Source organism: Lissotriton helveticus, chromosome 9 (assembly GCF_964261635.1).
Source record: "Lissotriton helveticus chromosome 9, aLisHel1.1, whole genome shotgun sequence".
Lineage (NCBI taxonomy): Eukaryota > Metazoa > Chordata > Amphibia > Caudata > Salamandridae > Lissotriton > Lissotriton helveticus.
This window is the reverse complement of record NC_136070.1, coordinates 208,992,013-209,008,581: the sequence shown is the minus strand read 5'-3', so window position 1 is coordinate 209,008,581 and position 16,569 is coordinate 208,992,013. Positions and strand designations below refer to the sequence as shown.

At 46.5% G+C, this 16,569-nt stretch overlaps 1 long non-coding RNA gene across 3 annotated transcripts in view; it reads left to right on the top strand.

The window, feature by feature from the left end:
- The window catches only part of LOC144782690 (uncharacterized), a 1,081,331-nt gene that overhangs the window by 147,230 nt on the left and 917,532 nt on the right, over positions 1–16,569 (top strand). For all 3 annotated transcript variants that reach the window (XR_013601205.1, XR_013601206.1, XR_013601207.1), the window contains exon 2: positions 3,478–3,660. This is a non-coding gene — a long non-coding RNA (uncharacterized LOC144782690). The remainder of the gene's footprint in view (positions 1–3,477; positions 3,661–16,569) is intronic.

Sequence of the window (16,569 nt, the reverse complement as noted above, 5' to 3'; positions counted from 1 at the left end):
CCAAGTTAGATTATTTGTTAGTCTATCGACCCTATAATGATGAAAAATGTTTGCTTCGGGGTGAAACTTTTATTATGGTTCTCTTCAGAAATTGTGACTTCCATAGGGGGAGGGGTGGGGGCGTAACACGGAATGTCTGCTCCTTGGACAGGGAGAAAAACATAAAAACAATGATATACAAATCACATATCAGCTTAGAAGCTGATGCACTAGTGTTGTAACGACCCAGTAAAGAAGAGGGCATACTTTATCTTGGATTTTAGTTTTATGGTTTAATGTTTGGAGATCAGAGTACCATTAACACTTTTTAGTGTACAAACTAATATCTTCTTCGTGGTATGATGGTGATATCGTCACATACATTTTTCACTGTTAAAGCTTCCTCTGCCTTATCATCTGTAATCCCTATAAACAGCTCAAATAGTCCCATCTTTCGGACGCAGTGTGTTTAAGAAGGACCTGATTCTTATACTATTATGGCATTGAATTCAATGGACTACGTTTGAATTTTTGCCTTTCTATGAATGAAGGAACGGATTGGTTTACTATGAACATAGTCTACTTAAAAAGCCTTTCTGATGTATTTTTTGCACATAAGTTCTACATTATCTCGTTCATAAAAATATCTACCTTCTCATTGATGCTGTAGAAACACAAGACTATAAGAGTATGCAGCAGGTTGAATGTCCAGTATATTTAAAATTGTCACTCTTTTTGCTGTTCTCAATGATTCAGAGTGCTACCACATAGATTTTGAATTTGTTGAAAAGTAAACAGTGGCTAAAAATGAGGGAACAGTTAGACATGTATTTGAGTATCTCTATTCTTAAACCATGTTTAACCATAGGTGTTTCCCAAAATAGGTAAGAAATGCAGCTTTTGAGCCATATCACTGGTAATGACTCAAAATTGGTGAGTAATGCCAGGTCTTTCCATAGACAAATGAAATGTGTTGAATAATTTTGTGCAACTGACTAATAAAAATTGTTGGAGTTGGCCCTTGTTGCAGGGTCATCCCTGAACTTTTTGCCTTCCTCCTATATTTTTCTGACCTGTTCTTGGCTATTTTATGACTCTAGGCACTTTTCCACTGCTGATCAGTTCTAGAGTCCATATGCTCACCCTATTATAAATTAATGGATGAATTGGTGATTCTATGATTGACTGGTTTGGTTTACCTGTCAGACCCTAGTACAGTGCACTGATTGTGCCCAGGGCGTTGAAACCAAATGCTGCTAGTGGGCTTGCAGCACTGGTTGTGCCACCCACAGAAGCGGTACTGTAAAAGTGTGTCTAAGGTCTGCCATTGCAGAGACTGTGTGCAGTCTAATACTGCCATGCTAACTGAGCAAGTGTACCCACTTGCTAGTCCTTAAACCTTCCCTTTTCTTCATATCAGACACCCCTATGGTAGGCCCAAGGGCAGGGCGCATTGTAAGTATAAGGTAGGACATGCCTTGATGTGTGTGGCATTTCCTAATAGAGAATTACAGCCATTATCCTTTTTCACTATTGTAAGGCTAACTGTTCTCCATAGGCCAGAATGTGCAGTTACATTATTACATCTTATAATCCTAACTGACTCAGAGAACATGGTAGAAATTCGAGTTTAGTATCCCTGAACTCAGAATGCTAAAATACATCTTTTAGTGAAGTCGGTTTTAACATTCTGTGTTTGAAAATACAACTTTTAGAAAGTAGGTATTTTCTTGTCTAACTAGCCAAAGTCTGCCTCTGCTAGGTTGTGTATTCCTTGTCTGGAGTTTGAGTGACAGGGCTGGGGGATTCCAGGAGACAGAATGAGTCACCCCAGTGGTGAATAGAGAGATCTGCATCTAGATGGGAGGGAGGAGTTGCACCTGGGACCTGAATAGGACTGTGCCTGCCCCCCACAGTGCTGGCTCCACCCCCTGTGGTGCATCTGATGTCTCTGTCCTGCACTGTGAAAGAAGAGAAGGAATTGTGCCAACAAAGTGCTCCAGGGCTGTGCTTTCCCTCCACAATGCTGGCTCCGCCTCCTGTGGGGCTTCTGATGTTTCTGCCCTGCACTGTGAAAGGAAAGAAGGAGTCATGTAAACAGAGTGCTCCGGAACTGGCTTGGACTGGGCAAAGGCCCCTCTGCACTCAGAGGACAAAGGATTTTGGGGTATCAATATTGGGACCCTGATCCCAAGAAATTAGATTACTTTGGACTACAGGAAGAAACCTTTGCTGAGGAGAGGAACCTGAAGAAACTGAGGAGAGACTATCCCTAAGCTGAAGTGCTGCTTGGGGGATTGGCCCTCAGTGGTTGCCTGACTGCCAAAGAAAGGAGAAAGATCTTTGTGTGCTTTACTTTCAACTTGTGAAGGATCTCCAAGGGCTTGGAACACAGCTTGCCTCCTGCTGAAGTCTCAGGGACAACAAACTTCAACCCCCAGCTCCCCAAAGTTCCTTGGAAGTTCCTGCTTCTGTCTTGGGGCCTTCTGAGGGACTGCGTGTAGCAAGGAGCTGGAAGCGCGACTCAACAAGGAAGAAGCGGGTCACAGTTGCTGCTGCTGCCGTCGCATCTCTGAACAAGGTTGTCGCTGCTTTAGCTGTCGTATTGCACCGCATCGAGAGAAGTGTCTCGCAACGAGGAAGAAGCGTGTTGCCGTCGCTGTAGCCGTCGCATCTTGGATGTCGCCGCTGTAGCTGTCATATTGCACCACATCGAGAAAAGCACCTTGCATCCTCGCAGAAGCTCGCTGCCATCAGAGCTGCTGCCGTCGCATCTTGGATGTCACCGCTGTAGTTGCTGCATTGTGCGGAAGTCTCTCGCAACGTTGGAGAAGATGCCGCAGCCAAGGCTGTTGCCGTCGCATCGCTGAACAAGGTTGTCGCTGCTGCAGCTGACGTATCGAGCCGAGACTTCTCACCTCCTCGGAGAAGCGCCGGAACGTTGCCGCATTTCCATCTCTGCAACATTACTTGTTGTGGAAGCGCAAACGCAGCGCAAGGCACATTGACGCATAGTGTTACATCTTAAGAACTGAACTAAACTAAGCTAAAACTACCATTTTTAATTATAGTGTTGTGGATTTTTGTCGTTTAATGGTCTTGTGTTAAGTCTACATAAAGAATATTTATTTTTGATATAAAACTTGTTTGGTGTCCATTTGTAGTGTTGTCACTGGGTTACTGTATGTGGTCACAAATGCTTTACACACTGCTTCTGAGATAAGCCTGTTTTCTCGTGCCATGCTACCTAGGGGGTGAGCAGGGGTTATTTTAGGGGTGTATCCCCTTTACCCTGACTAGAGGCAAGGGTCCCTATTTGTCAAAAGTACCTACCTGTGCCAACTAGAGACCCCCAAATCTAACAAAAATCATTTGAACAAATTGCAATTTAAACATTTAAAACCACATACGAAAAGTTATAAACTAGGAAATGGAATAGTAGACTAGAAAAGAAAAGAAAAACAGTGCATAATTTGAAACTGGATTATTGTCTCACAGCAAGCAGGAGGTTCGATTTGGAAAGAAAACAGTCTGTTTAAAACAAAAAGCATCAGGCGTGGCTGAACCACCGCAAGATGGTCGCAGATCTGTGAAGCTCCGCACAGCATCGAAAGACTTCATATCACTCAGGACAGCGGTTTGCTGACATGGACAAACCAAACGCGTACACGGGGGACAAATGTATTTTTCATTTTCAGCTTTTATTAAGCCATGCATGTAGTTTTACCCATGCGTCATGTTCCTAAGCATCAGCGGTTGGGGCTGACATTTTCTTTCTTAATTGAGGTGCGTGTTGGCCCTTTGTTCTGCAGTGCAATGGTGTGATACTTTAAAAAACTGTGGGGTATATTCACAAGAACGTGTATTATCTACCGCAAGAGTAGGGTAACGCAACTTTCAACATTGCAGCCCATCGCGGGAAAGCAACTCCATGACAACGTGGAATTCACAACACAGTGGTACCATGCAATAGTCTGCCGACACAGCGGCCAATGTCCGCGACACAACCACCTCGACGGAGATAAAAACACAAACCCCAATGCGAAGAAACCGGTGATGTTCAAAAGGCCAATAAGAAAACAGTGACAACCACCGCGAGGGCAGCAATACACATGCCCAATGATGGAAAAAGCACAAGAACAGCATACTGAAAATGCCACTGAGTACCCCTGGGCATAATGAATGAAAGCAAGGCAAACTAGGTGCAGGCCTGAGCCCACTGCCTGGCCACAAAACGGCCCCTTGACCCCCACCCACATGGCCAGGCCCTGCCTGGACTAGGCCTCAAAATGCCCCCCACCCACATGGCAAAGCCCTGCCTGTACCAGGCCTCAAAATGCCCTCCACCCACATGGCCAGGCCCCATCAACACCCAAAAAATTCAAAAACCACACAAACATCACCAGAATCCAAAGCCATCCTGGCCTAAATGATGTTTAAATTCAAGACACCACCACACAAAGACTTGGTCCATGCACCACTGACTACCCCTGGGCATATAATGCATGAAAGCAAGGCAGACTGGGTGCAGACCTATGGCACAAAGCACACTGCCTGGCTTCAAAATGGCCCCTTGACCACCACCCACATGGCCAGGCCCTGCCTGTACCAGGCCTCAAAATGGCCCCCAACCACATGGCCAGGCCCCAACAACACCCCAAAAAAATTGAAAAACACACAAAAATCCCACAATCCAATGCCATCCATTGCCTAAATGATGTTTACATTCAAGACACTAACAGAAAGACTTGGTCCATGCACCACTAACTACCCCTGGTCATATAATGGGTGAAAGCAAGGCAGACTGGGTGCAGGCCTATGGCACAAAGCACACTGCCTGGCTTCAAAATGGCCCCTTGACCACCAACCACATGGTAAGGGCCTGTATGTACCAGGCCTCAAAATGGCCCCCACCCACATGGCCAGGCCCCAACAACACCCAATAAAATCGAAAAACACACAAAAATCACCAGAATCCATTGCCATCCATGCCCTAAATGATGTTTAAATTCAAGACACCCCACAGAAAGACTTGGTCCATGCACCACTGAGTGACTACCCCTGGGCCTACTGGCTAGTGTGGCTTTACACGCACCCCAAAATAAAAAAAAAACATATAACAGTGAGCTATTAAATTCCATGACATAAATGATATTTAAGTTCAACAAAACTCACAGAAACAGTTGTATCATGCACCCATGACTAACCCTGGGCCTACTGGATACTGTGCCTATCCACAATATGTTTTTTTTAAAGTTGTGAAAAAGTTTAAAAATTTTAGTTGCAGCAACTGCAATGCCCCAAACCAACAATACCAACTTACTTGTAAAATCTCAAATCCAAAAGTAATCCAAAAGTGATCCAAACAAAAAGTCCTCAAATGCAAATATCCAGCAGCAGCCACAAAGAGTAATCCTTCCAGTTCCAGATCCAAATGAAAAGTGACCAGGACATGGACAAAGCACTGGGAGGAGCCTGCTGTACAGGAACAGGAAGTTGGAGACTCTGGGGCACTTCCTTCCTCCCAAAAATGGGCTCTTTGCACAAAAAGTGCAGCCAAATGTCAATCTGAGAAGTTATTCTGATCCAAATCTTCATTTTTAGAAGGTTTATGCTGCCTGCGGTAGATTTCTTGTGCAGAATTGCAATTTTTGCAAGTTCGGGAAAGCAAGCTGTTCAAATCTCCCGCCGGAAGTCAGCTGCTCGTCGCATCTACGTGTTCGCAATTGTTTACTCCCGTGATGCTTGATCGCGGGCCCTTATGACGTAGTCGCGTTCTCAAACTCTCGCAGTGCAAGATGACGTACTGGTGGTCGAAAAGTCTCACGCGATCACGCAGCTAGATCCAAAATGGCACAGCGCATGAAAACCGGGAGGAAAAACAACTCGGCAAACTCAGAATCACGGTAAGTCAAGGCCGCGCGCGCAATATTGTATTTTTGAAGCGCGACCAAGCAAAAAAAAACGCCAGCTTGCGAATTGTGAATTTTTTTACATATTTGCACAATTCGCGTAACTCGAATTTGCCAAAAATCGCAAATTCCGCGAGTGGAATGGATTTTACGCACATACTTATTTAGCACCTGGGGATGTAGACATTCATCTGATTATAATTCCTCCCCGGTGTCCAAGTTTTACATTTTAATTACATTCTGGCAGCCTGTCTTTCTCATACCTGTTTTTTTTACATATGTTATTGTATTTTTATATTTACAGATTACAGTGTGTTTTTAACTGTCCTGAGGAAGGTGGGGCTTAAAGCTGAATCCACCGAAACGCGTCGACACACAAACCCGTTGGTTTAAAAAAAAAAAAAATTGGGGTGGTTGTATAACTGTTTTTGTAAAATTGTTTATTGGCTCTAGGCACTGTATTAAACATGAAATGTTGATGCCAAAGAACTTACCCGTTAATCTCAGTATGGTAGAGAGCACACAACTTGTGTTTTATCCCATTGCACTCTAGGAATTCCTTCATTTCCTTAGAACAGAGCTGTACCCCATTATCCGTAAGAATGCTGCTGGGTAAGCCCTCCCGAAGGAACACCTCCAGTAGAAACTCAATGACTGACTTAGTTGTGATTTCTGACACAAACTTTACCTTAGCCCACATGGAGTATGAATCCATGAGTACCAGTATGTATGGAGTGCGGTTTTCACCTGTTAAGGGTCCCACTATATCTAAAGCTACATCAGCCCACGGACCTTCCGCCAGTGACCTGCAGTGCATGGGAGGTGTGTGTTGTTTAAGCATCTTATCACTGGCGGAGCATGGTACACACTCTCTTATTTTCCTCTCTATCTCCAAATCCATATTTGGCCACCAGTAGTCCAGGCGCAACCTCTGCTTAGTTTTGGTGATGCCCAGGTGGCCCTCATGAGCCAAGTTAACCAGAACCTCTCTCAAATTCCCTGGAGGAACTAATTTTGTACCATGGAAGAGACAATTGTCCATGGCGGAAAGCTCATCTCTGACCGTCCAGTATGGCCTGAGAGACTCTTCACTCTTGTCTAGAACAGACCAGCCCCCCTTGGTCTTCTCAAATACTCTTTGGAGAAGTGCATCTGCGCTCAACTCCTCCTTTCATCGTTCTTCATCCACCACCCCTTGAGTGATGACACACACGTTCTCACCCTCCATCTCATAGTCTTCCCCACCTTGCCTGTTTCCCTCCTTGAACCCTTCTGGAATTTCCTCCACAAGCCGCGAGAGACAGTTAGTGGCTAAATTCCTCAAGCCAGGTGCATATTCGACCCCAAAGGTGTATTCTTGTAGGCTCACTACCCACCTCCCGATCCTGCTCGAGATGGCATCCAACCATTTCTTGGTAAAGGCTTCGACAAGGGGTTTATGGTCAGTCCTTACATCAAACCTAATGCCCCACACAAAATCTCTGAATTTGTTAGTGGCCCAATGTACCGCAAGAGCCTCTTTCTCGATAACTGAGTAGTTGTGCTCTGCCTGGCATAGAGAACGAGTGGCGAACGCTATGGTCTCTTCCCCCCTTTCACCTTCTTGGGTCAGAACCGCACCCAACCCTTTGGAGCTAGCGTCAGTAGTTAAGATGGTCCTCCTCCCGGGAACAAAAGCTTTGAGATTAGGTGCCTCAGCCAGTGCTTTCTTAGTGTCATCGAACTCCCTTTGGCATGCTTCACTCCAGTCAAACATTACCCCATTCCTGAGGACACTACGAATCTGATATGTACGTCTTGCAAAATTCTTAACAAACTTACTGTAAAATTCAATCATGCCCATGAAGGATTTGATCTCCTCTTTCCTTCTGGGAGGGGTTAAGTTAAGGATGGTCTTTTGCAACTCTGTCTTGGGAAGTATCCCTTCCTTCGTTACGTTATTTCCCAGAAATTCGATTTCTGAGCACCCAATCCTACATTTCTCCCTCTTCACAGTAAGGCCTTGCTCTAAGAATCTGCGTAGGACTTGTCTGAGCCTATATTCATGCTGTATGTTGTCGTCTCCAAAGACAAGAACATCATCCTGGTAGCATAGAACCCCTGGAATCCCTTTTAGAAGGTTGCTCATGATCCTTTGGAAGACGGATGCGGCCGAGACAAGCCCAAAAGGCATACGTTTGAACTTGTAGGCCCCCATAGGTGTGACAAACGCTGTGAGGTCTTGTGACTCTGGATGTAGCCTAACTTGATAATAGGCTGATGTTAGGTCCAGAGTGGAAAAGACCTTAGTACCAGCAAGTCTGCTCATCATTTGAGAGTTGTTGGGGAGGGGAAACTTGTCTACAATTACCTCTCTGTTTAGCGCCCTAAGGTCTATGCACAAACGCACTGTCCCATCTCCTTTCTTGGCTGCTACTATGGGTGCCAACCACTCTGTTGCTTCCACTGGTTCGATCACTCCCAAGCAACACAGTTTCTCCAATTCCTCTCTCACTGGTTCCTGCATGGAAATCAGAAGACTCCTGACCTTGGCTGACACTGGTTTAGCGTTCTCTTTGACTCTTTGATTTTGTGCGCATAGTTTCTAAGACAACCCAACCGTTCAGAGAACACCTCTTTGAACTCATCTTCAATACCTACACATGCTTTGCCCACCTCTTGTATCAAAATTTGCGGGTTCCTATTTGGATTGAGATAGATGCCCAGATCGTTCTGCGCTTGCCACTGTTGTCTCCTCTCTTTGACACATAGACCTTGGTTACTGCAACTCTGTCTTTATAGCCAACCATGCCCCAAAAGAAACCTTTCATGCAGATTGGTTGACCGCTATAGCCCCCTGGCCTGACATCCATTCTATGGAGTTTCAACTTGCCTCTTGACACCTTCTCAAATTTCTCTGCAGAGATATTAGTCAATTTAAAGCAAGAGTCAAACATGGCTTCAATCTCTGTTTCTTCAACAGCTATGCAGTCTTTCGGGTTACTTGAAGCCCCGCCCTCAACTTGTAACACATTTTCATCGCAGACTTGTGTTGTGTCATCTCTACTGCTTCTTTTGTAGTTACTATTGCTCCTGCAGCAGGTTCTAAAATGTCCTCTCCTACCACACTTGTTGCAGGTTGCCCTGAGGGCAGGGCACTCCATGCTATTTGCCCAATGGCCTACTTTACCACACCTGTAACACTTGCCTTTTGTATTCCAACCACCCTTATTTTCCTTCTGATCACTTTTAGCACTTTTCACCACTAGTACACTTTCACTCTCACTTGTTATTTCATTTATCTTTGTCTTCCCTTCGCAGTCCTGTTTAATCTCACTGACATACTTCCTCATGTGCTCAACTTGCTTAGCAACAATTAACACCTCCCCCAGAGGTGGGTCATCTGTCAGCCAGAGTTCTTTGGGTATTCTTTCTATCTCACACAATAATAGAAACTGATCTCTTATTCTTTCTTCGCATGCCCCCCAAATTTGCAACTCGCTGCCAGTTTTTTTAAATTTAGACACAAATTCTTCTACTGTCTCGCCCTCTTTCCGTCCTCTTTTTCCAAAATGGTAAAGTTCCATGATGGTGCTGATTTTTGGCAAGAAATGTACGTCCAGTTTTTTCAAACTTATTTCATATTTGTTTAGACCTCTGGCATTGTTAGCATTCAGGTCGGGGAGATATTTCAGAATTTCTTGACCCTCAGCCCCTAGGTAGTGTAATAACAATGCTACTTTCCGTTCAAAACCTAGATTAGGACCACATACCACTGCATAGTTTTGAAAAACCTTTTTCCATTTGATCCACTTCAGAGTAGGCTCCCCTGGTGTGACCAAGAAGAATGGTGGTGGTATAACATTCTGCATTTTCTGTATATGGTATAGAACACTCATCCCAAAACAATTTAATTAAAAAACTCCCTTCCTTTTTTTGTCCCTAAGTTCAGAACACCACCCACAAGTTACAAATTCACACACCACCCAGTAAACAACTGAGTCAAAAGTTTTGATAACGAAATTACAAATGTGCTGCAGCAATGAAACAGCGGTAGAACAAAAAACTTCCACTAGATGGCGTAGGTAGTTTATTTAGTGCATTTTGAAAGTGATAGCCTGCTCTTTCAGGTGTTATAAGCTGGAAACACTGTCTTGTTCACAGACATACACCTTGGCTGACATGAAGGGTTGAAAGTATCTGAGCACTCTCATTCGCATGTAGACTCAACGGAGACAACTTGCGCAAAAAGAAAAGACAGTTGGAAAATGAGTGCTCCTTATGGGACAAGTTCAACACTTCATGTTTAAATCTACTCTCTAATTCCTAGTAAATTCGCTGTGCCAGAACATGACTAGCAAGTCCTTCACTGCTTCAAAAAGGGTTACCTCTGCGCACCAGTCCGATGCGCAGCTGTGCCAGTTAGCACGACCAACACTCCCAGTGCTGGCAATGGTTTGAGGAGCGTCTCACCAAATGATGAAAATGAAATGCTGTGTCAGTCAGCTTGACCGGAAAACGCTTTCTCCACACAACTGCTAAAAAGCACAAGTTAGCTAAACAGAATGTTGCTTGGTTCACCAACCACCCTTTAATGTTAAGTGGTATTATTATTCACCCATCAAAACTCAGGGAGATCAGGCAGCCACGACCAGCAGTCGTGAAATCCCCATGTTCCAAACACTTTTCTCCTCAGAATGCTCAATCCACATACCACTTCACATTATCACTGGGCTTCAAGCAGCACTCTGAGAATGGTGCAGAGAGGATCAGTTGGTTCGAGTATGAATTGTGTAGCAGAGAAAAGGAGTGTGATTTGCCACAGAGGACTTGCCAGGTACCATACAGCGTCATACATCAAACGGGTTGTTCTCTCTGTGCTAGTTACAAACCTGGTGACAATTCCACGAATTGCTCATTATGGATACGAAGGACACATCCAGTCTCACATTGCGAATGGCATCCCAGTATTTATTCACTGCTCTGCAGCCCTCAAACATCCATGAAAAGGCACCAGACACTTAGGCGAATACTCCGGTTGACACAGTCCGCAGTCAGCTTTCCACAACGTAGAGAGATGTCACACTTCCAGTATGACGACCCACAGACAGTATCCGACTCAGCAGGGGCTTACAAGTAATTACGCACAACATTGAAGCCTTGCGTTCTGACTAGATCGAAGGACTTAGCGTGTTGGGCCCGATGTAGGTAAATCCCATTTACCGATTTTGAAATACCGAATCCTACCGAATCGGTATTCAAAAATCGGTAAATGGGATGTAGGTCCCAACATCTGGATTCGTTACCGAATCCTTAACAATTCTTTAATTACCGATTCGGTAAATACCGAATCGGTAATGCCCATTCATTCCTATGGGCTTTGAAGCCCATAGGAATGATTAGGCATTACCGATTCGTTATTTACCGATTCGGTAATTAAAGAATTCACAAGGGTGCAGGGGGTGTCACTTTGACACCCTCTAGCACCCCCAAAACGGGCATGTGTGCAATGTGGCACACAGACATGCCCTAAGGGCACGTCTGTCTGTCACATGGCACATGTGTACATGCACAGATGTGCATGTACACAGGAATCGGTTTTTTACCATGGATTTGTATTCCATGGTAAAATACCGATTCTGTAGGCCATGTGCTGATGGAACATTGGCTACCTACATTGCATTTTCGGTAGTTCTACCGAATCGTCATCATTACCGAATCGGTAAATATTACCGATTGGGTAACTTTACCGATTCGGAAATGATAACGATTCGGTAAAATTATCGAAAATGTGCCCCTACATCTCGATAGCCCTTTACCGATCGGAAACGGCCGAAAATCGGTATTTTCGGCCGATTCCGATCGGTAAAGGGCTACCTACATCGGGCCCTTAGTGGTCAAATTCCACTGTCACACCTGCGTTCCTGTATCCCGTCATCCGTCGCCAGTGTAAAATCCAGAAGGGGGCCAGTGAAGTCACAAGGAAACGCTGTTATCTTGAATGATCTTTATTGAGCTAAAAAGCAATTGGCCTCAGCCACAGCACACACCGCCGGTGCCCGTTGTCTCCTCGCAGGGAGCTCTACTTGGAACCTTCAGTGCGGCAACATTCCACGGCATCTCACATAGGGTGAGAACATTGTGACCTGAAGGGGAGGGGTGCGGCAAAGGGATAATGATCCCCACAAACAGAAGATACCAGAAGGTGGCATCCAAGATTGATGGTATGTCTAAGGAGACAGCGATCCTTAAGAAACAAATGGAGGTTTTGGAAAACGATAACAGATGTAACAATCTCTGAATTGTTAGTATTCCTGAAGGGGTTGAGGCTTCTGATCTGCTTGCCTTTCGTACAGTACACATTCCTAAGATAGTTGGTTTTAAGAAGGGAACCACTCTTAATTTACAACATGCACATCGAATTAGCCCTAAATCAATTTGAGTTACATCTTCCAGTTGGACTAGAGGAAAAATTGTTCTCTTTTTGGAATATACTGAACTGCTGATGGTTTTATCTGTGGCCATGCAAAGGAAGCAAATATTATGGTCTGGTCCAAGGGGATTTTTCTCTGAGTGTGTCACTCGTTCGTCAGAAGGAGTTTCTTTCCTTTCACCCTGCTCTACATTCTACGAATATGAAGTATGGTCTATTGCACGGGTACTCATAGTACGGCCCGCGGGCCAGTGGCGGCCCGGCAAGCCTTCCGTGGCGGCCCGCGGACCTTGAGTCATCATGCCCGTGTTTTAATTTTTTTTTTTTAGGTCTCGTGACCTATCAATGCGCATGCGCATTGAGAGAAGCGAGACTATAGGGCTTTAAACAAAGCTTACCTAACTGTGGCGATTTGCTGCTGTGCCCGTGGCTTTTAGGTCAATGCGCAAGCGCATTGACCTAAAATGCGCGTGCACATCACCAAATCGCCGTCTGTTCCCTCAGCCGCATTCCTCCCACTTCAAAGGCCCCGGCTGCTTCACACCCTCATGCCGCTCTCCCCGCTCCGCCCCCTCCCCTGCCCGCTGTGTGCTTTTCTCCTCCCCCCCTCCCCACAGCAATGCCCTCCGTCTTGTTTCCTTTCTTGTTTCTCTGGGAACTTTGCACTCCGATGACGCTGAATGGAGTGTGTTTACATGCTCAAGGCAGGCTGGGCTCACCGGTGGTCCTACACACAGCAGCAGCTGGCTTTTGTGTGTGCCTCTAGCAGTCTCTTTTCTTTGCCTATTGCTAACCTTACTTTCTTATCCAGAAAGCCAATCTTTTTGGTTGCAAACGGTTCTGTGCCACAAATAAGGTTACCAGCAGTTCATTTGTGCCGATCACCATCTCTCTTACTCCTGATATTTTCTACTACAGATAGTTATCGGGCATGGAGATTAGCCTACTTTTTTTTACATATTGGCACACGAAAACTACAACTCCCAGAAGACACTCGTTTGTTAAATCAAAGCTCAGTTCTACAAACCTGGTGTTCAGTGCACATACATGCAAAACCTGGCAACTTTGTAGTAAGCCACCAAAATCTCAGAGCCACGGCAATTCAAGCTCCGTGCATGCATGCAGACTGAGGAGGGTGCAGGGCCTGTACTTTGCTCCCACCTGCAGCCCGAGGTATCTTCTCACGTGCTGCTTAAACTCTGTCTTTTTCTGCAGTACAAGCAATGTGCCCACCACAGGCTGCGTCCAGTAGCAGAGGTCGTTACCAGTTAGCAAAGGACTTCCTGATCAGTGATTGTCAGCAAAGCCCAAAGCTATAATGCAGGGCCCTGGATGCTTTTTGAAATGGGATTTCTCCGTCGTCAAGATGCGCATTGTCTGCTTCAGCCACCTTACACCTGCTGCCAGGGTGGTGTACTGGAGCTCGAAGCCATCTCCTCTGCGTTCGGCCCCGTTCTGATTACCTCTGAGTCCTCCACATCACCTGTTCTTTCACTTTCGCTTTCTCGTTATATGCCCATATACATCTCCCATCACACTCACCCTCACTCACCCTCACCCTCACTCACCCTCACTCACCCTCACCCTCACCCTCACTCACCTTCACCCTCACCTTCACTCACCCTCACCCTCACCCTCACCCTCACCCTCACTCACCCTCACCCCCACCCACCCTCACCCTCACTCACCCTCAACCCCTCACCCTCACTCACCCTCACTCACCCTCACCCTCACTCACCCTCAACCCCTCACCCTCACCCTCACTCACCCTCATTCACCCTCACCCTCACTCACCCTCACCCTCACTCACCCTCATTCACCCTCACCCTCACTCACCCTCACCCTCACTCACCCTCACCCTCACTCACCCTCAACCCCTCACCCTCACTCACCCTCAACCCCTCACCCTTACTCACCCTCACTCAACCTCACTCACCCTCACTCACCCTCACTCACCCTCACTCACCCTCACTCACCCTCACCCTCACTCACCCTCACTCACCCTCACTCACCCTCACCCTCACTCACCCTCACCCTCACTCACCCTCACTCACCCTCACCCTCACTCACCCTCACCCTCACCCTCAACCCCTCACCCTCACTCACCCTCACCCTCACTCACCCTCAAACCCTCACCCTCACTCATCCTCACCCTCACTCACCCTCACCCTCACTCACCCTCAACCCCTCACCCTCACTTACCCTCAACCCCTCACCCTCACCCTCACTCACCCTCAACCCCTCACCCTCAACCCCTCACTCACCCTCACTCTCACTCACCCTCACTCACCCTCAACCCCTCACCCTCACCCTCACTCACCCTCACTCACCCTCACTCACCCTCAACCCCTCACCCTCACCCTCACTCACCCTCACCCTCACCCACCCTCAACCCCTCACCCTCACTCACCCTCACTCACCCTCAACCCCTCACCCTCACTCACCCTCACTCACCCTCACCCTCACTCACCCTCACCCTCACTCACCCTCAACCCCTCACCCTCAACCCCTCACCCTCACTCACCCTCACCCTCACCCTCACCCTCACTCACCCTCAACCCCTCACCCTCACTCACCCTCACCCTCACCACCCTCAACCCCTCACCCTCACTCACCCTCACTCACCCTCACCCTTACCCTCACTCACCCTCACCCTCACCCTCACTCACCCTCACCCTCACTCACCCTCACTCACCCTCACCCTCACCCTCACTCACCCTCACCCTCACTCACCCTCAACCCCTCACCCTCACTCACCCTCACCCTCACTCACCCTCACCCTCACTCACCCTCAACCCCTCACCCTCACTCACCCTCAACCCCTCACCCTCACCCTCACTCACCCTCAACCCCTCACCCTCAACCCCTCACTCACCCTCACTCTCACTCACCCTCACTCACCCTCAACCCCTCACCCTCACCCTCACTCACCCTCACCCTCACCCTCACTCACCCTCACCCTCACTCACCCTCAACCCCTCACCCTCACCCTCACTCACCCTCACCCTCACTCACCCTCGCCCTCACTCACCCTCAACCCCTCACCCTCACCCTCACTAACCCTCACCCTCACTCACCCTCAACCCCTCACCCTCAACCCCTCACCCTCACTCACCCTCACAACACATATTGTGTTACAATAGGTGTCACATTTGCGAAAGATAAAACTATTGGCATTGTAAATAACAAAGCTATTAATTTCGCTATTTTCAAAACAAGCACATAAATAAAAAATGTGTCCTTTACAATACCAATAGCTCAAACTTTCCTAATGCGAGACCTATTGCATTGCTGTGCTTCTCTCCCCTGCTGCACTCTCCTGCTCTCTAGAGATGTGGCCTAATGACCAGAGCTGCCATCTAAGTCACGTAAATACAAAACATGTTGCATTCCAAATGCTATAGGTGTCACATTCGCGAAAGTTATAACTATTGGCATTGTAAATGACAAAGCCATCAATTTAGCAATTTTAAAAACCAACAAATAAATAAAATATGTCATTTACAAGACCAATAACTCCAACTTTTCTAATGCGAGACCTATTGCATTTCCAATGATTGTTTTAAGAGTGTCTGCAGCTGCGCTAGAGACTCTGCTGCTCTGTGGAGGCCGGGAGAGTGTAGCGATAGCCAGAGTAAATCTGCAGGGGCCTAAGAGGTGAAATACATTAAGGCCTCATTAACATGAAAATGGTCTTTTAAAGACCTGTTAAGTGCTCGTGTGCGGCTGTGAGTGTGTGTGTGCCCCAGCAGACACACAGGCAGGGTGAGATGAGAGGGAGGGGGACTTATAAACACACGCACACCTCAAAAGAAAAGCGCATTCTTTAGCTGGAAAACCATCTACTTAATCGGCGCTTCTCGCTCGCTCAGTCTATTGCCCCACATTCAGGGTCTACCACGGAATGCAAGACAACCCGAGAGAAAATTACGATTTACATTTTTGTCCAAAAATAATCAGCGCTAACAAATGCTACTGCAGCTTTGAGTAACCTTCTTACATGTAATCGGTTTTAAACCCAAACAAGGTAATTTACCACTTTCCCTATCCTGGATGCCTGTAAGAATTCGAATACTCTTTCATATTCAGCAACACAATTATAGCACAGGTCAGGTTTTACTAAGAGGGATTGCCCAGCGTTTATTTGGTTAAAGTAGTGTGTGTACTATTGATTCAGCGCCGACTATTAGTTCTATATTTGACCCTATGGCTTCCGGAAATTATGCGCTACATTTGTTTTAAAAAAAATTATGTTTTTGTAGGTGT